The sequence below is a fragment of the Heterocephalus glaber genome, unplaced genomic scaffold (assembly GCF_053883595.1).
Source record: "Heterocephalus glaber isolate CG9 unplaced genomic scaffold, H.glaber_assembly_v1.0 deba00001532, whole genome shotgun sequence".
Lineage (NCBI taxonomy): Eukaryota > Metazoa > Chordata > Mammalia > Rodentia > Bathyergidae > Heterocephalus > Heterocephalus glaber.
Window position 1 is genome coordinate 33,727,957 of NW_028258330.1, and position 25,836 is coordinate 33,753,792.

General features: G+C 36.1%; 1 pseudogene; it reads left to right on the forward strand.

Moving 5' to 3' along the window:
* The first annotated feature begins 4,616 nt into the window (after positions 1–4,616).
* On the forward strand, positions 4,617–13,659 carry LOC110346914 (olfactory receptor 7E178-like; annotated as a pseudogene).
* The last annotated feature ends 12,177 nt before the right edge of the window (positions 13,660–25,836 follow it).

A 25,836-nucleotide genomic window follows, 5' to 3' on the forward strand; every position in this document is an offset into this window, starting at 1 on the left:
CTGAGGACAGAGACTGAGGATTCATTGGGCAGCAGACATAGCAGCATCTTTGGGTTCCTCTCCTTGACTATGACCCAGCAGAGAAATAGCATTACCCAGTAAGTGCACATGGACCTGATTGATATGGAAGGATCCTTTCCAGTATTGTTTACTCACTGTGAGGACAAACATGAATGTTTAGGTGGCCAGTGGGATGGTACAAATATGAAAATATCAGTTATAAGAAATGGAAATTTTGTGTTTTGGGGTTTAGAGGGGAAAGCAGTATTTTTTGAAATTTCTTTTCTACACATCCTATTTCCCCTTCCCAAGGATGTCTCACCCATGGCAGGAAAAAATGTGTCTTTTTCAGTGATTCCTAAGAATGTCAACAGGATTATGGGTGTGATATAAGAATGTAGTAGAGAAAGATAGTGATCATAACATCATGAGCTTATGAGAGCTTCTTATATCTTAGTCATGAAGGTACATTTTCTGTGTAGCTTCTTTTATTTCATGTTGTTTGTTTTATCAAAGGTATAAGTATATATGCTATTATTGCTTGTAAAAATGGCACAGTCTAGCAGTTTAATAGATATTATAGTAGGCTGATAGGTAGAGAGTTGAGTCAGGTGAACTGAGCTATCTAGTTAGTGACAAAGGACATCATAGAGAAATAATCCTGGCAGGTTGTCCTCTTAACACAGGAAGATATTTAACTCCTCTTTCAGTTCAGAAACAAAACCCTTACTCATTTTTTTTAACTTTTGGGGCTTCTTGTAAGCTCACAGAGCAGAGCAGTGAATGTTCCCAACTGCATCCACCATAGATAGAAATCGAAGATGGGAAAAATCTCAGAGAGCACTCCCTTGAACATTCAGCAGAGATTTCTCTCCTGCCACCACTGCAGGATGTTCTTGCAGCTCCTTACACCCTTCACATGATTGCAATTGTTTCACACAGTCTGAAGTGGGGAGGGGGGATGTCATGTTCTGGTTTCATTTCCATTTAGGAAATGAAAGTGCAAAATGTATCTCAGATGCACCTGAGTTAAGAACTTTTTTATCTCTGTTTACATCTTTCTGTGGGTTTAGAAAGATTGAAAAGTTTTGTGCACCTTTCAATTTATTTTTTAATCCTTTGAGTTCCATTTATTTTTACTTGAGTATATGGGAGGACTGTGATATCTTTGAGAGAGGATTGTCATCAGTGTTGATTTCTAGTTAAAGAAATGCCCTGAAGATTATACAGATAAATGTGCTCTCTTTGGGGTTGATGTGTATAAAATTAGAGCAAAATAAAACTTATCCATCATTGCCCTTAATGATAAAAACAACCTTTATACAGATTATGTCATTTGACCTGAAATTATTCTTCTTCTATTTCTGTTGCAAGGCATTTATTTTTCTGTTTGTGTAAATATATGCATGTGTTTAGAGAAGAATGATGGCACTTTCATATATCTCTGATTTCCCAGAGCCTACACATTGTTTGGCACAGAAGATAAATCAAAAATAAAAACCCCAGTAATTACAGAAAGTACCTTTCCCTAAGTCCCAATAATTGTCCTTAATCAGCCTGATATGAGCATGCTTGGTGTGTTCTTGTCTGCATGTTCATTCCTTTCACAAATTACCTTAGATTTAGGACAAGATACAGTAGCTTCTTTGTATCCATGTCACGGGGACATGACCCCAACAATGTATTTAATTGCATCTATATTGATATTCAAAAACACAGCAGATATTTTTCAGTTAAAAATGCCACAAAGTATAGGGAGCAGGTGACTGTATGACTCAGGCTGAGGTGTGGTATCAAACTCTATATCATTCCAGGCACCATTATCATTTGTATACAGATTTCACTATTTATTAATACACTACCTATCTGCTTAAGTTGCAATTATTTATTTTAAAAACAAATTCTCAAAATGAGTAAATAATTTCCAAACATCCTTGAGTTGCCCTCCATGTGGAGATAAATGCTATTCTTATTTTTCTCAAACAGTGCGAGCATAGGGAAGAGGAGCGTTTCAAACATCATCTGCCTATTGTTGCAGGTCAATGACGCTTGACTTAGTGTTCATTTCCTCAGCACCTTCCCTTGGCACAAGCTCCTCTGTGCCACTGGAGCAGAGTAAAAATGTTATTCCCCATATGAGGATGAAATTACTTTTTGTGTCAGAATGAAGAGCTCATCACTGGACAGACTGCATGGATATTTTGAATAAATTTCTGAAGAATAAAGAAGTGTAAGTGACTGATTTTTATTGGAAAAAAATTGTGAAATTTTACCAGCATTATATTTGGGAAATCAGAAACATATCCTTCACCAATATCTTATATACAGCTTTATTTCTTTTTTGCTTAAATTATTTTATTGGTACATTTTAGGCAGGCAATACGTTTACATTTATCATTGTGTGCTTGTACCTGTACATGATGCATCTTGGTTCTTATTTGTTCCCCAATACCTGTGCACCCTTCACCCCCTTCACCCTTCCCTATTTACATAGACTTTGTTTACATTTTATTCTTTTCTCCTAATTTTTCCTTTCCTTTTTTCTTTCCCCTTCCCCTACCACTTCGCCTACTCTTTTGGAACTTTTCTTCCTTATATACACCTTTTTACTTCAGTGACAGGGAAAAAGCTACAAAAATTTAGAAAAGATTGTCATAATAATAAACTTACATGTTAAATGAGATCTTTCTGTCAGATAATGCTGTGCATTAGTTCAAAGAGACTTAAAATCACTTGTGGTTTTAACCTAATCTATTTTGGGGACAAAGATGTTTTCTTTCTTATTTACATTCATTTCAGGTAATTTTAGAGTAAGTTTAATTAAAAAGCTGCTTGTGGCTTCATAAATCAACATTGACCTGGACACACTGACAGGAAAATCTACCCCCAAAATTAATGACAACAGATTCCTTTGAAGATAAGAAAGCAGGATTGTGAAAATATGGAACGACACCAAGTACCCAACTTTCTTAGGTAATTGTTCATATCTCTAAAGAATATTAATGCTGATATAAATATCATTAAACCTTTACAAGTTCATATCTATAAAGATAATATAAATTGTGTCTTTTCTAAATGCCAACGATATTCTAAGAGAATGTTTTTCAAATCTGGCTTAAGAAAGTAACATGAAATCTTCAAATATAAATATTTTGATTGAATTTACTCACCAAAGTCTAGAGTATCTGTACATTTCTAAATATCCCCAGATAAATATATTACTAAACTAGAAGAAACAGTGATGCAAATTAAATGATTTTTAAAAGATTTTCTTACAGCAGCCATATAAGGTAGGTAATGCTAATCCCCATTTTACAGATGAAGAGGATTACATTATTCACAATCGTCTTTATAAAACTTAATGTAAGTTTTTTATTACAGCTGAGTTTTAAGGTCTATTTATATTATTTCATATAATATCTGTTTAATGTGTGATTTCCAATTAAATCACAGTGTGACCTGACCAAAAAATGTGTCCCTGTTTTCTACACAGCTAAAATAACAGAAATACAATTTATGTATCAAGAAAGATTGATGAGAAAATCTGTAGGTTAGAACTAGGAAAGGCTAGACACATGAAGGGCCTGGGGTCAATAATCATACAAAGATCATTACTAGCTATACATCAGTGATACTGTTGACAGCATGCATTAACAGTATTAAATTGTATTTGATTAGAAACTTTTTGCAACAAAATATAGATGATTAAAAGTAAAATAAAATGGGTCCCAAGTATTGTAATTTATATAACTATCCCTACCAACATATTTTCTAGAAATTTTCATTTGTGTTATATTAAAAGAAGCAGCAGGATTTGAATAGATTGTAATAACAATAACAAACTCACTAAGTGATGTTCCTGCCTCTGGCAATGCTGTGAGTGAGTTAACATAATTGGAATTGATGTATGTAATTCACAGAGAGACTTAAAGCATGTGTCCTTTCAATATAGTTTATGGAACTAGATGTTGTTGTATTGTAGACTACATAGATGAGCTATAGGTCCTTTGTAGGTAAGAATTCTATAAACAATGCTATGGATTCATAAATCAGTAAGGATATGTATATATTGACATTAAAACACACCCTCTGACACTGTGTCTGCAGTTTCTTTTTGGGAGCATGAATTCAGGAGAATGAAATCATGCAGATACACCAACATCTCAAATTACATAGTTGGTGTGTAAAATTTCTCTAAAAAATTAGTTCTGAAGCACATATTACTAAACATATATTTTTAAAATACAACCATTACTGGCCATATTTTTAGATAATACTAATGGTTTATTTTCCAAATGTCTGGAAATAGTCAAAGACTTTGGTTCTCAAATCTGGTATTGGAAAGGATCACCAAGCACATAATATCCAGATGTTTTGTAAAGTTTAGGTTTGGTTCAGTGCTAAGCAATCTTCATATTTTAAAATACTTACACATAAATATATTCATAAATGAGACCCCACTATCATTTGATGCAATTTAAAATAATTTTGAAATTTTTTTACAATGACATTATACTCTAAGTAATCATTGTCTGTACAGATTGAGATATTGCAGTATTAATCCAGAGAGTCACTTGCCTGAGCCAGCTGCCTAGGCTGAGATCTCACAATCTACTATGACCACTATGCTGGCTGGAGGAAGTGACCAAGAGAAATTCCCATTACCTGAAAGCTCCATTAAAAATCAACTCCTGTCACACCTCCACAACCCCATGTACTTCTTCCTTTTCAACCTGTCCTACTCTGACATCTGCTTCATCTGCACCATAATCCAACAGATGATTGTGGACATCCAGTCTCAGAGCAGAGTCATCTCTTATGCGGGCTGCCTCATGCAGATGTCTCTGTTTCTCATTTTCATACGTTTGGATGATATGCTTCTGACAGTGATAGCTTATGACAAGTTTGTGGACATCTGTCACCCACTGTGACACCATAGCATCATGAAACATCATCTCTGGGGATTCTTCATTTTTGTGTCTTTTTTATTTAGTCTTTTGATATCTCAGCTGCAAAATTTGATGATTTTACACTTTACCTACTTTAAGGATACATAGATTACTAATCTTTTCTGTCACCCTTTGCAACTTCTTAATCCTGTCTGTTCTGATACCACTACCAAAAATATAGTTGTGTATTTTTTTGGTGCCATTTCTGGTTTTCTTCACCTCTCAGGAATTTTTTTCTCTTACTACAAAATTATTTTCTCCATTCTGAGAATCCCATCATCAGAGGGTAAATATAAAGCCTTCCCCACCTGTGGGTCTCACCTCTCAGTTGTTTGCTTATTTTATGGAACAGCGATTGGAGATTACCTTGCATCTGCTGCATCAAATTCTCCTAGAAATCGTGCAGTGGCCTCTCTGATGTATAGTTTTTCATCCCTATGGTGAATCACTTCATCCACAACCTGAGAAACAAGGACATTAAAAGTGCCCAGTTGAGGATATGGAATAAAACAAAGTAATTTCATTATTTCCTTTATTTGTATGCTTTGCATCAGAAGACCAATCATCCAGTTCTAGAACTCCTCCCTCTTTGTTCAAATTATTCTTGCAGTTTCTTGATTCTCAATGCGCTCTATGAACCATAATGGAATATTCTTTCCTTTTCTTTGTGTTTAATTTTACTGAGTGTTCTGGAATTCTTTTTATCATAAACTTCATGACTTCGACAGTAAACCCAGGCAGTCTCTGTAGTTTCTGTGCAATGACACTGGCCGCCAAGTGAAATGCTAAACTCCTTTTATAAATGTGTTTAAAATTTACATTCTTTGTCACAACTAATGTATATTTTCTTTCAAAATTGTATCTAAAATATGCATTTAAGCATGTTATATCCTGAGTCCATATCTGGGATTCTCAGGGTTGTCTTTCATTAAAATCACCTAAGGAGGTTAAAAACACTAATACTTGGGTCCCTTCACCAAAGTTTATGATTTAAACATGTGAATGAATATGAGATGTTTATAAAGACTCAGAGACTTCAGAAAAGCCTCTGATGTGGTGCTTAAAAGGATCAAGCTCCACTGGACAAAGAGAAATGAGTTTACTATAGCAGTCAGTAGGTGACATTTTTCCTTCAAATGTCATCTTGGAATCCATTGTCCTTCAACAGCATGCATCTTAGCATTACTATAGCTGGTGTTAAATGTATCTTCCTGCTCCATACTGCCCTTCAAATATTTACATTTTACTGTTAAGTGGGGATTTCTGATATTCCTACTCTATTTTCCACTTGGTGTTGTGTCTAAACACTCGCTCACCATATTTCACTACCTTGGAAATTCATCATATTCCAGTATTTCTTTCATGTCCTCCAAGACCTCTGTGTTTAGATTGTAACTTTAGTAAGAATCTCTGTGTTAACATAGCTCACTTTTGGTTTTATTTTGCAGTGACTATTCAACCCATTGTCTATATTCAATTTTTTTTGCTAAAAAAACCTCTATATGTATATATATATATACATATATATACACATATATATATACATATATATATTCTTGACAAAACTCTGAGTGATACATCATAACATGGGAAAAAGTCATGTTGTCAATTGTCTATAAATGAAATAATTCAAAATAAGCTTAAGAAATAAAACTGGTTTTAAATATATGGTTGTGTTTTGATGTCCAGCTGAAGAGTCACTGGTGGTCTCATGTTTTTAGTTATGCTATGGTGGTAGTGAGGAATGAAGATTATTGTCAACATCTCATTATTATTAAGTTGAGTTTTGCTTCTTTTAGTTTACCCTAAAAGTGCCAAGGTCCATGCTACCTGGGAAAGTCAGCCAATTTTTTAACCTAATTCATAACCAAAGTCTTTGATAATTGTAACAATAACATTGCATTCTCATGTCATATAGTGGACACTCCCTGGAGGTAAAGTTTTATTTTTTTCTCTTTTATTCAATGATTTAGAAAAATTTTATGATGTAGTAGCACTTTCCATGGTAAAATGTGGTAAAGTTCAGAATAGCTACCTCAAAATGGTGTAACACTCTTGTCTAAGATAGGTGTTACATAGAAGGGTGAAAACCACATAATAATCTCAATAGATACAGGAAAAGAATTTGACAGAACTCAAAAGCCTTTCAAGATAAAATAATCTTAATGGAAACATATAAAATGTCCTTACCTCAAACTGATAAATGCCACTTAGCACAAATCAAGCCAACATAATAATTAATGGGGCAAAACTAAATGCTATTTCTTTATAAGCACAAAAATGACAGTGGTGTCCACTACCCTCACTCATGTTTAATATAGTATTCAAAACTTTATCCAGAGCAATCAGGCAAGAGAAAAACATAAAAAAATAAAAAGTGTATGCATTGTCCAAGAAGAAGTTTTACTTGCTACAAGGTATGTTTCTTCATTTATTCTTTTTCCAAAGCTCTTATAGCCTTGTTGTATGTGTTTGCATTTGCTTCTCCTTAGCCATGTTTAAGTAATTCCTTATTAGTGTTTTTAGTGTATAGATGGCCCTTCATGTTCCAAGGATGATAATTTGCATCATTTTTATATGTATGAGTGGCACGTCTGCCTATGATGGGCTCTGATTACCTTGTAGCTGTCTCTTTCTTCTTCTATTACCAGGTCATGATGAATCCTCAGTTTTGTAGTTTAGCTTTGGTGTCTGTTTTCAGTCTTTTGTTGCACAACTTGAGTGTCTCACAATTGATATTTCACGGGGTGAAAATTGCCGATTTTGTTCTGTAACTCTTCTGAACTGCTTAATGTAGCCTGTTCTGAAACTATTATCAAATACATCATCATATATTTTGTTATTGTCTTCTTGGGATGTCTTCCTATCTTGGGGATCTTTTACTCTTACTATAAAATCATTTCTTCCAATTGGAGGAATATAGCATATGCCAGGAAGCCTGCTCCACCTGTGGGTCTCACCAGTCAATTGTTTGCTAATTTTGTGGCACAGGCCTGCATTGTACATTGCTTCAGTTGTACCATATTCTCTCCAACATGGTGTAGTGGCTTCCGTGATGTACAATGTGAATTCCTTCACCAAAAGCTTGAGGAACAAGGATATTAAAAATGGCCTGAAGAAGTTCTACACCACAGCACTGTAATTGTGTGATATTTGCTATGCATTTGGAATATGAGTTTGAAAATTGAGCAAAGCCAAACAAGTACTCATGTAAATCAGGCACTGTTGGTCACAGTATGTTTGTAGCATGAGGACTTTAACTTTTCATCATGTTTCTTAGTGCAATGAAGTCAGTCAAGTTTGGAGGGTGGAGGAATTGGAAAATTTTTAAATGGATACACACATCCAGTTCAAGAGGATGAAAAACTTATATGGATAACTGGCATTTGTACATTCATAACAATGTGAACTAATAAGTGTTACACAATCATGAGTATAAAATTTCTGCAAATGTTAATTTTATCTATATTTTACCACAATAGAAATACATAATGGAAATAAAATGCAGTTAGAGCTTTCAAAAAATGGACCAGATACAAAAATACTAGCACTGTTCTTTCTTTGTCCTATGCAGCAGCTACACAAAGTGCACCTGAAGAAAGAGGGAGAAGCACTAGTAAGGGTGTCAGGGAGGGAGTGAGAGTGGAAGAACAATGTTTGGCTATGCCAAACGCACATCATATGCATGCAGGAAAACATCACCGTGGATCACTCTGACAGGTACAATTGATATATGTTAATAAAATAGACAAAAAAGAAGTCCAAATTGCTCATCAGCTTTCTGCTGTTAAGAATGAGCAAACACCATTCAGAGGAAATTTATTTTCTTTCCTTTTTCTTCTTCCACTTACATTAAGAAGTCCCTAGAGATTTGGAGGCTGTAGGACAACTTGACTAATTATGCATCCTGTGTCTGGAAGCACCAAGGTCGTGTGATTAATAGTCAACCACGAGCCTGTTCCTCCAGTCCTTCATGCTGATCATTCCAGTTTGGCGAGCTCCCTGCCTGTGCAGGTTGTCTCCATGGTTGTCTGCATCAGGCAGCTCCTATGTAACTCTATATTGATATCAAAGCTGAGGACAGAGATCCAGCCTTAACTAGAGAATTGTGGGATGTGGAGTTGACTCTCATCCCTCAGTCAGAACCAGGCAGAGACACAGCAGTATGCAGTAAGTGCTGAGGAGATAGTGGATGCAGAAGGGTCTAGCAGAAGCACCATTTCCTTGTCTTCAGGAATAACAGGCATTTTGGTAGCCATGATGGAGGCCAATAAGGTGAACAATTTCTATCATGTGGCCTGTGAACCTATGTTCTATGAATCTATGTTGACCATGCACCTATCTTAGTGTGAGGGTCATGGACATCTCTTCCAAAGTTTTCCTTGCCTTCCCCCATTAGATCCACTTCCAATAAGCAGCACACATATTTCCGGAGAAAATGGGCCCCTCAAAACTGTTCTGTAAGCCTCCAAATGGATCAAGTATGCAATGGTTGCAAAGATGATGAAGACTACATTAGCTACATCTGAATCATTAGAGACAGTTTTCTAGTAGCCCATCACTGAGCTGCACGTAATGTGTACCTCATTTTATTGGATTTATCTGGATTTTCTCTTGTTACACATTTCCCACATTATTATTACTTTACCTAAATTAGTAGCTTTTTAAATAACTTGCTTTACATTTTTAGATGAGAAAGGCTAAACCAAGTTTCAATTAGACAGTCTGATTGCTGTTTCAGGCATTTTGCTATGACTATTCTGTCATGTTGGAGCCTTGACAATTCAAATAACACTTCCTATACCTGTCAGTCAAGGAAGACCACCTTGCTCACTGTGCTCATCTCTTTGGTGGTTCCTGGTAGAGCAGAGCTGAACAGAGCATTTGGTGGCTCAGCTGCACCCCTACATGAGACCTGTAGACCACAGTCAAGTTTCACAGAAAGAATAGGCACATAACTGTTCAACATTGGTCTCTCTTCCTTCCCTCCATTCCAGGATAATATTACAACTGTTCACACCATCACACATTCCTGTCATCATTCCTCTTAATCACAACAGGTGACTTTGGCTAGGATTTTAATTCATTCTTACTCAGGAAATTGGATAGTTTAAGAATGTGCCTGAGAATTAGGTGGGATTGAGACTTTTCTATATCTTCTTTTCCTCTCTGAGAGTGGGTAAAAATGAGTGATATGGTGTAAAAGACTCTAGAACTGAAAACTTATTTTTCCCTCCTTTTCAAGCCTTTGTTTGTTTGTAAAGTATAGAGCTGGTTGTTACCATCTTTGGGAAGAAGCATTGGCAAGTGAGGGATTTCTGTTTGAGACAAGTTCAGGAAGGAAAGATTAAACAAAGAGCCTCATGAACAGAGGAGCCTCATGAAATTAAAGGTGGTGAATATTATAAAATAAGGAAAAATAAAATGTAAATATTAATAATAAAGTTACCATTCAACCACAATACCTTATAATCAGGTGTGACATAATGTCTCACATGAGAAAGTTCATTTTTGTCCTTACAAAACAGTGTAGCCATGTAATTGGCAAGAAACAATGAGCTCTTTTTCATTTCTATTAGTATCAATTCGTACCTTGCTGGGCACAAAGGAGGTGTTGATATATAGAAATCTCCACTTGGGCCAGGGATTTAGCTGAGTGGTTTTGCCGCCTGCTGTGCAAGCCCAAGGCCCTGAGTTTGATCCCTGGTACAAAATAAAAGAAATCTCCACTAGACATTGAACAGACTTTTCATTTGTTCATAGTAATTGGCTGTAATCAGTGGAGATTCAGCATCCTTGGGGCTCTCCATCCTGCCCCACAGTAGTACAGAAAATTTATAACAGTGTTTCTTGTGTTGATATCATGAATATATGGGCCATAGACTTCTTTTAATCACATCCCCAGTATTCAATTACTCAAAAGCATAGTAGTCATTGTATTGAATATCAGAACAAACAGGCACAACATCAACAGGCTGTTAAAACTCAATAATGCTTTAGCTACTCTGAGTCTTTTCTGGCTCCATATAAATTTTAGGATTGTTTTTAGTAGTTCTATGAAAAATGCTGGCATCTTTATTGGAATTGCATTAAATCCCCATATCATTTTTTTTTTGGTACCGGGGATCGAACCCAGGTCCTTGTGCTTGTGCAGCAGGCAGCGAAACCACTGAGCTAAATCCCCGGTCCCCCCATATCATTTTTGATAATATAACCAATTTGATAATGTTGGTTCTGTCCTATCCATGAGCAGCGGATATCTTTCCATTTTATGATGCCCTCTTCAATGTCTTTTCAGAGTACTGTAGTTTTTATTTTACAGGTATTTCCCTTCCTTAGTTAGGTTAATTCCTAGATTTCTGATTTATTTTTTATGCTCTTGTGAGTGGTTTTGTTTTCTTGATTTTTTTCTCAGTGGGTTCATTATTTATGTATGAAATCATTTTTGTGTTTGACATTGTAACCTGTTATATTACTGAATTTGTTTATTACTTCTAAGAATCTTTTGGTGAAGAACAATATCTTTTCTTTTAATTCATTAAGTTTTTTCATTAAGTACATTTTAGGTATACATCATTATCACATTCATCCTTGGGGATAGGTACCTGTACATGATACATCTTGGTTCCTATTTCTCCCATTCCCCTGCCCTTCCTTCCAGCTCTCCACTTCTCCCTATTTACAAAAGCTTTGTTTCCATTTTCCTTATTTTCTACTTTTTTTCTTTCCCTTCTTTCCTTTTCCCTTCCTCCTCTCCATAGTTCCCCTGCCCCTTTGAACTTTTTCTTCCTATTTCACAATAACTATTATATATTTTGTTCCTCATTTACACTTTCAGTTTCTCACATCAGAGAAATAAATCATAATTTACACATGTCCCACTCATTTCACTTAAGAACATGGTCTCAAGGTCCATCCATTTAGGTATAAATGTGGAGACCAATTTCTTAACAATTTATTCTTCTTTAACCACTGACCACTCTAGCAACCATTAATATCACATTTGTGGTCAGTAATATCATATAGTTATGTGTCCATAAGGAAGCTGTAATTTTCAAAACTTGAAGTGCACACACAAGTATAAGTAATTTTTTAAAGGGAAACAAAATTTGAATACACACTTCACAAAAGACTATACCCAGAAAATGCAAGAATGATGCAAAACTCCTGAGACATTATCTCCTAACAATGTTTTCCTATTATGAACTAATGACTTTAATGTTTCAGTAATGTAGTCCTAGTTCTCTTACAGTATTCATAGTGATTTTACTGAAAGGAATCTTCCATTTTTAGAATAAAATGAAGTATATTTGACAGCTTTTTAATTTTCTTTAAGGAACATGATTTTTTTTTTAAAGGGAGGGATATTTCCTATTCTCTACTTTTCTTAATAGAGTGGGTTGTATTTATTGTGATCATTGTCTTGTTCTGAATAATGTTTTTGTCTTCTGATACTTCACATCCAAGTCTCACTCAGATAGACATATATGGAGGGTGTCAACACAGGAAACAATCATGGAAGGCTACAAAGAAGATTTGATTAGTCACAATAGAGAAATATTACTAAAGGGATATGGAAATCACATTTGAGTGCTTGGGAATATTAAAATTCAAAATACACAATGAGTACAAATTACTTTCCTTTTTATTCTAACCAGTTTCTATTTCAAAAGTTGTCCAAGCAATACACAAGCACATAATCTAACAAGAGTCTCAGAATTCCATCATTGGGCTTCTCAGATGATCCAGATTTGCAGCCCCTCTTCTTTGCTTTATTCCTGTTCATGTACCTGGTCACAGTGCTTGGGATTCTGCTCATCATTGTGGCCATCATCTCTGACTTCCACCTCCACACTCCCATGTACATCTTCCTCTCCAACCTGTCTCTCAATGACATCTCTTTCATCTCCACCATGGTCCCAAAGGTGATTTTGGACATCCTAACTCACTCCAGGGTCATCTCCTATGGGGGCTACCTGACACAGATGTCTTTTTCTTTTTTTGAATGTCTGGATGCCATGCTTCTGGCTGTGATGGCCTATGACAGGTTTGTCATAGGTGACAGGCCATCTGTCACCCCCTGCATTATTCAGTCTTCATGAGTGGATGCCTATGTCTTCTCTTAATGCTGATTGTATTAGTTAGTCTCTTCCACTCACTCCTGCACAATTTTACTGGTTTACAATTTACGTATTTCAAGGATGTAGAAATGATTTTCTTCTGTGATATAGCACAACATTTTATTCTTGCCTGTTCTGATACTCTTATCAGTAAGCTAGTCAGAAACTTTGTTGTTGCCCTTGTTGTTTTCCTTCCTATCTTGTGGATATTTTTTTCATCTTTTTGGGGGGGAGGGTACCAGGGATCAAACTCAGGTCCTTGTTCTTGCACAGCAGGTGGTGAAACCACTGAGCTAAATCCCCAGCCCCTTTCATCTTTTAAAATAAGTTCTACCATTTTAAAAATCCCATCATCAGATGGGAAGTATAAAGCCTTCTCCACCTGTGAGTCTCACTTGTCAGTTGCTTGTTTATTTTATGCCACAGGCTTTAGAGGGTACATGGCTTCACTTGTATCTTCACCCCAAAATGGTATGGTGGCTTCAGAGATGTACGCTGCCATGACTCCAATGCTGAATCCCTTCATCCACAGCCTGTGGAACAGGCACATGAAAAATGTCATGCAGAGCATCCACAGCAGAACAGTTTAATTCCATGGCCTGTGGGAATCATTTGCAATGTAGTTTGGAAAAACAAGAAGAGTAAACATCTAGATGTGTAAATGATGCCTCACCATTAATGTTATTTTTATAGTGTGATGACTAACCCTGCACTATTTCCTACTAGAATTGAAGTAACTAGTGTTGGGGGAGGTGAGTATGAAAATATTTTAAAATTGTTTAAACATTCAAACTCTGAGGGTGAAAAGTTTATGGATGATGGATGACATTGATGGATCCACACACAACAAAGTTAAATGTCATTTATGTCATTGAACTATGACTTGGAAATGGTGAATATGGTATTTTAATGTATATTTTATCACAATAATCAATAGAAATAAAATTCCCATGACTCTTTCAAAGTAAAATCCAGACACAGAAAGCTTAGTATTGCATGTTCTGCCTCATATGTGAACAAACTTATCCTGAATTTAGCTGGGTAGAAGCTCTGGGAAAGATGTTTGGGGTAGAATAAGGGTTCCTGGACTTGAAAAATGCAGATTCTATACGTGTTGCTAAATATCACTCTGAATCCTATTAATATCCACAATTAATATGTGTTAATAAAAACAATACTGAATATTATACAAAAAAGTCCTCCTAAAGAGGAGAAATATCCACACAATTTAGAGGACATCCAACCAAGTTCTTGGTGATCCTTCCTTAAACAGTGAGAAACACTGTTGAGAATATTTCCTAGCATTTACAACACACACCACTAACATGACCTTTTATTACTGCTGATAATAATGCCAATGTTAAAATAGAAACATGTAAGGCTGTGTGTCTCAGATCTAAATGTCAAAGACATTTGAAATATCACCTTTGATGCTATCTTTAGTTGTACAGGATAGTCCAAATACTGATTAATGTATAGACAGTAAAGCACCAAGTGTGTTGAAGCCACAAAGACCGTGGCCAATATTTTGAACCAAGGAAGAACTGATTCACTTTTTAATGGACCTTTTTATTTTTGATGTCTCCTCTGTGCCAAGCAAGTTATTGTTCACCTGGTAATAGAAAGGAAAGAGCATTAGGTGGTTTTCTTCCAATATACAGTACATACTTATGTGAGGACATAAATGAAATTACTCCTCACAGAAATAGGAAAATGGTAACTTAAGATCCCAAGATAATTTAGGTAAATCGTATAGAGTTTAACCTTGTAATTAATGTTAACCTTATATTATGCAATTACTACCTCAACATCATGAGGGGTGTCTATGATCTATTTTAATCCTCCCTCATTATATTTGTCTGCACTAAAAAATCACCTCTAACAAAAATGCTGAGTCTTAGAGATACTACCTCACCTTCCCAATTTCCACCACTTCCTTATGATTCTGTTATGTAGCAGGATGTGAAATTGAAGACAGCAAATTTGTAACTGTGCTATCTGAGGACTAAACTAAAGTGGATGGTTCATGATCAGAGGACATTGTTATGCTCCAGTTATCTTCTAGGAATTTTATTATTCCTTGAATTTATGACTTCCTTCTTTTGTGAATGTAGGTCCTCATACAAATTTTGTTTCTTTGTTATGCAATATACACAACTCATCCTTGGCTTCCATGGACTTTAAATATGTATCTCACTATCAATCACATAGTCATATGACATCACTCATCACATATGAGTCATTAGTGTACATTGCATCTACCTGATTAAAAAGTAATAAAGTATAATTACATCTTTGAAATTTTTTATATTTTTACAAGTTAGTTTGTATCAAACTCATCTGTCCTCAACAAAATATGTGGTGTGAAAATGAATACATTTTCTTTGGTCTTTTCTTCTCTATACTATATTAGACTGGAAATGCTGCTTCATCATTTTTCTGTTCATAAAACTTCTCATTTATAGTTGAACATTTTAGCACTGAGATAAGATCAAAATTCCAGGTTTCAGTCCTAACTTTCTCATGCTTAGTTAACAGTCACATCATCCCTATCCGACACATGGATTACAGTCTTTCCACAGTGAGATGTAGGAAAAAGCATGTTTACAACTCAGGTCACATGATGATTCAATTGAAGAAAATGAAAATTGAAAACTAAAAAAAAATGTAACACACCTGTGCTGCTTCCTCATTTGTAATTGGAGAAAAGAAATTCTTACCTCATCCGGCTTTTGCAAAAAGGTATTTCAAAAAATCTTCAAGATAGGCCCAGGGATTTAGCTCAGTGGCACCATGCCTGCTTGGCAAATGCAAGGTCCTGAGTTCCATTCCTAGTACCAAAAAAAATCTTTAAGACTGCACAGATAGGGTATTTTTGTCTAGATTTTCAACGTATTTATCTGGGAATATCTTTAAGTACTCAGGAGCTCTACCCAATTTAAAACCCATCTAATAGGAATAAATTCATTTGATAGTCTTAATGACCCTTTCTTAACTTGGAGTTGAGAAACACTACCTTAGAGTATTTCCCAACACTTAAAAAAACTCCTATTAATAATAAGAGAAGAGTTTATTGTCTGTGTGATAAGTTCTCTATGTACTTATCTCAACTAGAAATCAACCCAGGTGTCAACGATGAATTGCAGAGATGGAAATAATCTGCAGTAGGTCACAGAAATAATGAGGAATAGATACAGGATTCAAAATTAAATTGTCATTCTCCATGTCTGATCCATGAGTAATTTTTGTTTGTTTCTGTTTTTTGTTTTCTGGGGAGGTTTATTGCAAACCATCACAAAGTTTTCAGCAGAGCTTTAGAGTTCTAAACCACAGTTTTGTCTGAGAAACATTAAATTCTCCTAAATTCCTAAGCAGGAATGAAATGAAACCATGAGTTGATTGCTCTTTTTTCCCCATTAAGTTTATTGGTCCATTTTAGATATGATGGCATTCATCATATCATGATGAATATGATGTCATTTATCACTGGGCATTTGTACCTTTACAGGATTGTTCTTATTTTTCCCAATGCGCCTGCGCTATCTTCAGCCCCAGATGTTGTTTTTGTTTTTTCCTTATCTCATATTTATTACTTTCCCTTCTTTCCTTTTCCCTGCCCATTGCTGTTTGTCTTCCATTTTGGACATTTTCTACCTATTTCACATTATCTGTTATACATTTTGATCCTATTTACACTTTTAGTTTCTCACACCAGAGGAACTATTCAGTATTCGTACATGTGTGTCCTATTTATTTCACTTGAGTGTGGCCTCACTGTGCATCTATTTAGCTATAAATGTCTCTAGTTTAACATTCTTTATTGCTGAGGAGTACTCCATTAAAAATACTACAATTTCTTTATCCAGTCTCCGGTTGATGGGCAATTGGGTTGCTCCCAAATTTTAGCTATTTCAAATTTTGCTGCTATGAACATGGGTGCACATATATCACTGTGGTATGATTCTTTTAATTTTGGGGGGAAGATACCCAGCAGAGGAACAGCTGTGTCAAATAGAACATTTTATTCAATTTGTTGGGGTATCTACATACAGATTTCCAGTGGTTGCACCAGTTTACACTCCCACGAACAGTGAAGAAGTGTTCCTTTATCCCCACAGCCCAGCCAGTATAGTTGATTTCATGATAGCATCCATTCTTTGGGGAGTTTGGTGGAATCTCAGCATTGTGTTCATCTGTATCCCTCAAATGATGAATGATGTTGAACATTTTCTCATATGTTTATTTGGTGTATCTAATTGTTTGCCTGAGAAATGTCTCTTCCTTTCATATGTCCAGTTTTGGATTGGATCTTTAAATTTAGGAGGTCTGATTTTTGTAAGTTCTCTATATATTATAGATAGTAGACTTTTGTCTGAGAAACAGCTGGTGAAAAATTTTTCCCACATTGTGGGTTGTCTCTTTACACTGTTGTTTTTTTCTCTTGTAGCTCAGAAGCTATTTAATAAAATGAGATCCCATTTTTATTCTTTGTATTAGTTTCCATGTGATTGTGGCTTTGTGCATGGTGTCACCATGCACACCAGTGTCTTCAGGAGTTCTACCTACCCTCTCTTCCAGCTAGTTTAATGTTCCTGTTCTAATATTTAGATCTTTGATCCATTTCAATTTTAGTTTAGTGCATGGAAAGAGATATAGGTCTAAAAGAAAAAGGTTGATCTCTCTTGATGAAATATAAGAGAAAGGTTTAAAAAATAGTACAGGTCGTGGACAGCTTCATGGGAAGCCTGGAGTGGGGGTCTAAAATGGGAAAAATAATTGTGTGAGAATGTTTACTTTCAAAGTCTCAATATACATCAATATAGACTTATGCACCAAGCATGGTGTCAGATGCCTATAAACCCAGCACTTGGGGGGTTGAGGCAGGAGGATTGCCATGAGATTTAGTGTCCATAAGGAGTTTTCTTAAAAACTTACATTAAAATTAACTGATGCTATTCTAATTAGTTTACAATAAGCTCATATTGTCCAAAAATATAGTAGTTTACACTCACATGTAGTTTTATTTCTCTCTGCAAAGGCAATACAGCTATTTCAAATGTTTTCACTGATGCACTGCTCTGATAGATAAGAGGATATGATATAATTTGTTAATATATAACTATGATAGTAATATCTCTTCAAAACCCTTATGCCTTTATTCATGTTGTGCAGTAAAAATTACCAGATATGATGTAGATGGAGGTCATTTGTTTGAACTCCAACAACTGATGTATAATCAGTATTGCTCTTATATTTTTGTCCACTTCTATTTCTGAAAATTGCCCCTATCAAATATATCATATTACTCTTCAGATTTATAGTCAGTAATATCTGTTCTATAATTCTAGTAATGACCATTGTATCACTAATGGTGGAAAAATTTCATTTTGCATTACAGCAGACTGTAAATTTGGATGAGAGACAGGACTTTAACATGTAAGACATTTTCCAGTGACCTGCTACTACCTGTAATCTCTATCCACTTCTATCTGTTCTTACTGCTTGATGGAAATATGGAGACTACCACTCATGATCACAACATATGTGCACCTCAAAGATGTTTGGAACTTAAATATTTAGTTACTGTGTCTTTCTTTTCAAATAAAGCCTCTATCTTTATACAAATAGAAGGCTTACTCATGGATTAAATTGTCAGAGGATGCTCAAGCCTGGAATGGTGTAAAATGCTAAAGCCACATTCATGATATTGCACTCTTCTTGTTATGTATACAGTTTTCATACTTATGAAAATTTTGCTCTAATGTTTGGAAAACAAAGTGATTTAGCTCTTGAATGAAGATACAAAACAAATGTGTGCATACTACAAACACATACGAGAGCTATTTTACCTCATTTCCAGTTGTACTAGGAGATTCCTAATAGAGATGAAAGTGTAGATTGGGAAGTACCAGTCTTTAGAGCCACAGTGTTCATACTCACTTAGAGTGAAACAAATATGGGTCTATTCAGTGTTAAACAAAGACTTTTGTTTGTAAATCCTCCTATGGTCTAGGATAAAGGTAAATCTAGGGAATCTTAAATGAAAGAATGTGCCAATCTTCTCTAAATACATATCTATAGTTATACAATGGCAAAAACAAAATGATGCATTATAGAATAAAGGAAATGAGGTCCTGAGTTGCACAGAACAAGCCGAATCAGCCTGTGGCACACAGGAAAGTCTGTGCATGCCCTACCGAGGTTCTGAGTCATGTGTAAGACACTGAATCACCCTGCTGCAGACAGGCAGACACCTGGATCCACACTACAAAGACACAGAGGCCACCAGACCACCAGAACTAGGTACTGAGTCCCGCTGTTCCCAGGCCAAAGGTAGGGGCATCTGAGTTGTTGTCCAACTGCTCCTGGTCCAGAGGAAGGGGCTTCCTGGTCACCATCCCTCCTGCTGCTCCAAGCTGAGAGGAAAGGGCTTTTGGGCCATCTTCTGTCCTGCTGCTCCTGGCCCAGAGGAAGGGGCTTGCCGGCCATCATCTCTCCCACTGATCCCAGCCCAAAGGAAAGAGATTTTAGGTCAACATCCCTACCACTGCTGGTGGCCCCTGTCTCACCTCACCCAGCTCAGAGGAGGTAATCCATGCAGGCACTACCAGGCCCTGCCCCAGTCGGAATGAGAAAACATGTAAATAAGTCTGAAAACCAGACTTTCAGATCACCTACTGCAACCCCAAAGGGAAATGAGATGGAACATTCTGATAACCATCTGGACCCACTGAACTGGCAACAAAAGGGGATCTGGAACAACTGAAATCAGAAATAATTTCTAAGGTAACAGGAGAAATTGTGACCCTAGTGCAAGACATGATTAATAAATCTAGAGAGGAGCTCAGGAACATGATGGAATCCCAACATAAGAAACAAATGGAATCCATAAAACAGATGCAAATAGATTTCCAGGACATGAAAAACTCCATTGAAAGCCTACACAGCAGAATGAGCCAATGTGAGGACAGAATTTCAGATATAGAAGATAAGATTGCAATTAGTGACCAGGAAAAGAAAAATTGCTTCAAAGTTATAAGGGAACATGAGAAATCAATCCAGCAGCTGCTAGATGATGCAAAGAAGAATAACATAAGACTGATTGGGCTCAATGAAGAAACAGGAGAGAGTGGAGATGACATAAAAAATCTCTTCACAGAAATAATGGCAGAAAACTTCCCAAGCAGGGGAAAATAGCTTGACATACAAATAAGTGAGGCATATAGGACTCCAAATAGCCTTGATCAAAAAAAATCTACACATAGGCATATAACTGTTAAGATTCCAGAAACTCAACAGAAGAACAAAGTTCTATAAGCACTTAGAGAAAAGAAACAAATCACATACAAAGGAAAGCCCATCAGAATCACAGCAGACTTCTCAACACAAACCATCAAGGCAAGAAGAGCTTGGAATGACAAATTCCAAGACCTAAAAGAAAACAGCCTCCAACCCAGATTGATGTACCCTGCAAAACTAGCTTTCAAAATGGATGGAGAAATAAGATACTTTCATGACAAAGAGCACCTTAGGAACTTTGTGAATACCAAACCAGCACTCCAAAGAATTTTACACAGTATCCTAGGATCAGATATTGAGGATCACAACCCCAGGAAGCAAAGCAGAATGAAGCCATCTGGCATGACAAGAAATTAAATGTAAATGGGGAGAACTCAACAAAAAGAAAAAGTCATGGCAATGACAAGTAAATACGCTTCAGTTATAACCATCAATGTTAATGGTCTCAATTCACCAATCCAAAGAAATACACTGGCAGAATGGGTCAAGAAGCAAACTCCAACAATATGCTGCATACAAGAAACACACTTAATTCAAAAGGAAACTCATAGACTGAAGGTTAAATGGGTGGAAAACAATACTCCATGTGACAGGAATGTGAAAAAAAGCAGGAGTAGCTATCCTCTTGGCAGATAAAGTAGATTTCAAACCAACACTGATTAAGAGAGACAAAGGAGGACACTACATCCTTGTAAAGGGAAGAATCCAAGAGGAAGAGATGACAATCAAAAATATCTATGCACCAAACACTAGTGCACCCAACTATATAAAACAAATACTAACGGAAATGAAAAGTCATATATAGACTAATACAATTGTAGTGGGGGACCTCAACACCCCACTGTCACAAATAGATAGATCAACTAGACTAACAATAAGTAATGAAATACTAGAACTCAATCGAACTCTTGAACAAATGAACTTAACAGATGTGTACAGAGTCTTCCACCCCACAAAATCAGAATACATATTCTGCTCAGCTGCACATGGGTCATTCTCAAAGATAGACCACATACTCACACATAGAACATGTTTAAGAAAGTGCAAAGGAATTGAAGTTATCCCCTGTATATTATCAGACCATAGTGTGATGAAATTGGAGATCCGTAGCAAAAGAAACTCAAAACATTTCATAAACACGTGGAAATTGAGTAACACACTTCTGAATAACCAATGAGTCACAGAGAAAATTAAAGAAGAAATCCGACAGTTCCTTCAATTAAATGACAATGACAATACAACATATCAGAATATATGGGGCAAAATGAAAGCAGTCTTATGAGGGAAATTCATATCAGTGAATACACATATTAGGAAAACAGAATGAGCCCAATTAAACAACCTGATGCTGAAACTCAAGCTTCTACAAAAAGAAGAGCAGGACAACCCCAAAGCTCATACAAGGGAAGAAATTATAAAGATCAGAGGAGAAATCAATGCAATGGAGACTAAGAGAATGATACAAAAAAATCAATGAAGCCAAGAGTTGGTTCTTCAAAAGAATCAACAAAATTGATAAACGTTTAGCCAACTTTGCCAGAAAAAGGAAAGAAAAGGCCCAAATCCATGCAATTAGGAATGAAAAGGGTGAAATTACAACAGACCCAGCAGAAATTCAGAGGATCATCAATACCTACTTCCAGAACCTATACACCAATAAGATGGACAACACAGAAGGTATGGACAGATTCCTAGATATATATGAATTACCAAAGTTGAATGAAGAAGACCTAAAAATTCTGAACAACCCAATATCAACCAATGAAATTGAAAATGTAATTAAAAACTTATCACTGAGGAAAGCCCAGGCCCTGATGGCTTCACTGCTGAATTCTACAAGACATTTAGAGAGGAACTGCTGCCACTACTGTTTAAACTCTTCAGTGAAATTGAAAGGGAAGCAACACTCCCAAATTCATTCCTGGAAGCAAGCATCACCTTGATCCCCAAAGCAGAGAAAGACTCAACTGAAAAAGAGAACTACAGGCCAATTTCACTCATGAACATAGATGCAAAAATCCTTAATAAGATAATGGAAACAGAATGCAGAAGACCATCAAGAAGATCGTACACCCTGATCAAGTGGGATTCATCCCAGGGATGCAGGGATGATTCAATATACACAAATCAATCAATGTAATACACTATATCAATTGAGCCAAGAACAAAAACCATATGATTATCTCCATAGATGCAGAAAAAGCATTTGACACAATCCAACATGCATTTATGATAAAAACCCTACAAAAATTGGAATAGATGGTCTCTACCTCAAACTGAGAGAAGACATCTATGAAAAACTAACAGTCAATATCATACTAAATGGTCAAAAACTGAAATCCTTCACACTCAAATCAGGAACAAGACAACGATGTCCACTATCACCACTCTTGTTCAATATAGTTTTGCAAACATTAGCCACGGCAATTAGACAAGAGAAAGACATAAAAGGAATAAAGATAGGTAATGAAGAAGTCAAATTGTCATTATTTACAGATGACATGATACTCTATATAGAAGACCCCAAGAACTCCACCAAAAGACTTCTAGACTTAATAAACAAATTCAGTCAAGTAGCTGGTTACAAGGTCAACACACAAAAATCAATAGCTATCCTCTACACCAATGACAGACTCACTGAGATAGAAATAGGGCAAATAATTCCTTTCACAATAGCATCCAAAAAACTGAAATACCTAGGAATCAACCTAACAAAAGAAATCAAAGACCTCTTCTCTGAAAACTATGGCACTCTGAAAAGAGAGATTGAAGATTATATCAGAAAATGGACAGACATCCCATGCTCCTGGGTAGAAAGGATTAATATAGTCAAAATGGCCATACTTCGATAACTGCTATATAGATTTAATGCAATTCCAATTGAGATCCCAGCAGCATACTTCATAGACCTCAAGAAAACAATCCAAAAATTCATTTGGAGCAAGAAGAGACCCAGAATAGCAAAAGCAATTCTAGGTAACAGAGACATGGCAGGGGGTATCACAATCCCCAACCTGCAACTCTACTACAAAGCTACTGTGATTAAACACAGCATGGTACTGGAAAACAAAGAGACTTGAGGACCAGTGGAACAGGTTAGAAGATGCAGAAACAATGCCAGACACACTCAGCCATCTCATCTTTGATAAAGGAGCCAAACACCCTCACTGGAGGAAAGATAGCCTCTTTAATAAATGGTGCCAGAAAAATTGGGCTTCAACTTGCCAAAGACTAAAACTAGACCTGTATCTCTCACCATGCACTAAACTAAAATCAAAATGGATTAAAGATCTGAATACTAAAATAGAAACTCTGAACCAGTTGGAGCAGAGGCTAGGTAGAACACTTGAAGACATCCGTGTAGGAGAAGATTTTATGAACAAAAACTCAGTTGCTCATGAACTAGCACAAATAATCAACAAATGGGATCTCTTCTTATTAAAATGCTTCTGCACAGCAAGAGAAATCACCTGCACTGTCAAGAGACAACCTACAATGTGGGAAAAAATCTTCACCTGCTCTTCCTCAGACAAAGGTCTACTATCTCGAATCTATGAAGAACTTAAAAAGATCAGACCTCCCAAATTTAAAGACCCAATCCAAAAATGGGAAGCTGAAATGAACAGACATTTCTCAGAAAAAGAAGTAGAAATAGCAAATAAATACATGAAAAAATGTTCAACATCACTGGTCATTCAAGAGATGCAAATGAAAACAATGCTGAGATTCCACTTCACTCCAGAAAGAATGGCTGCTATCATGAAATCAACCAATAACAAATGCTGGCAGGGCTGTGAGGAAAGAGGATCCCTGCTCCATTGCTGGTGGGAATGTAAACTGGTGCAATCACTGTGGAAATCAGTATGGAGATACCTCAAAGAACTAGGACTGGAAGTCCCATTTGACCTCACTATTCCACTGTTAGGGATCTTCCCCAAAGAATTAAATGAATCATACCACAGTGATATATGTGCACCTATGTTCATAGCAGCGCAGTTTGTCATAGCTAAAACTTGGAAACAGCCCAAATGCCCATCAACTGGAGACTGGATAAAGAAAATGTGGGTTTTTTTTTTAATAAAATGGAGTACTACTCAGCCATAAAAAATGAGAAATTAGAGACATTTATAACTAAGTGGATGCACATTGAGGCGATAGTCTTAAGTGAAATAAGTAGGACATACGTATGTAAATACCGAATATTTTCTCTGGTGTGAGAAACTGAAAGTGTAAATAAAGGCTAAATGTATAATAGGTAATGTGAAATCGGAAGAAAAGGGGCAAAGGGGAAAGAAGTGGGAGGGCTAGGGGAAAGGAGAGAAGGGAATGGGATTAATATGAGAAAATGGAAAAATAGGAACAAAATCTTTGTAAATAGGGAGGACTTGAGGGGTTGAAGGGAGGGCTGGGCAAGTGTGAAAAATAAGAATCAAGAGAGACTATGTAAAGGTGCAAATTTCCAATGATGAATGTCATTATATTGTATACCTAAAGTGTACCAATTATTAGAATGAATAATGGATAATGTAAAATAGGAAGAAAAGGTCCAAAGGGGTACAGGTAGCGGGATGGGCAGGGGAAAGAAAGAAGAGAAAGGGAAAAATGATAGGAAAGGAAAAATTGATGAGAAATGGAAAAAATGGAAATAAAGTCTTTGTAAATAGGGAAGGGTGGAGGGTGTGAAGGGAGGGCTTGGAATGGGAAAAAATAAGAACCAAGATGCATTATATAAAGGTACAATTCCCAATGTGAAATGTTATTGTGTTTTATACCTACAATGTACCAATAAAAGAATTTAATCCAAAAAAAAAAAAAAAAAAGAATCATGACCACATACATGGATAGGAAGAGCCCCAAAGGTTCAGCTGTAGGCCTGGATCATCTGTGAGACACATGAGATGAAATTATGAGACATCTGTTAGATTTTGTGCCTTTATATTGCTTGGACAGCTTTTGAAAAAAGCAAATGTTTTCTAAAAATAAAAGGAATTAGTTACATACTTAACTGTTTACCCCAAGTGTCACTTGGATAGTGCATTCATTTACTTACTGACTGTCCCGAGTGATCCTGTGACAGGTGATGTTTCAACCACTCGACTCCTGTTTGCATGAGATATACTTGTATGTCTGTTGACTTCTATCAATTATTTCAGCATACTTGTTTATTTAGAATGTTGTGTTTGCCTTTGATATTTGTTTGTGGTGAAATGTAATAATAAGTTCTGGTTATTTTTTTCACTAGTGCTAGTTTATTTTAATTGTGAAAAATAACAAAATCTTGTGCTACAACTTTTGAAAACTCTTGTCATAAGTACATAAGCTGTAAGTTTTATACTTCCCCAGAACTCAAGGATAGTCTTTTACAATACAAAATACATTTGGGTCACTGAGACTGAATAGGAAGTAAGTGCCAAAATATCTGCAAAAGAAAAAATTTTAAATTTTAAATTCCTCTTTAAGAGGAAGAA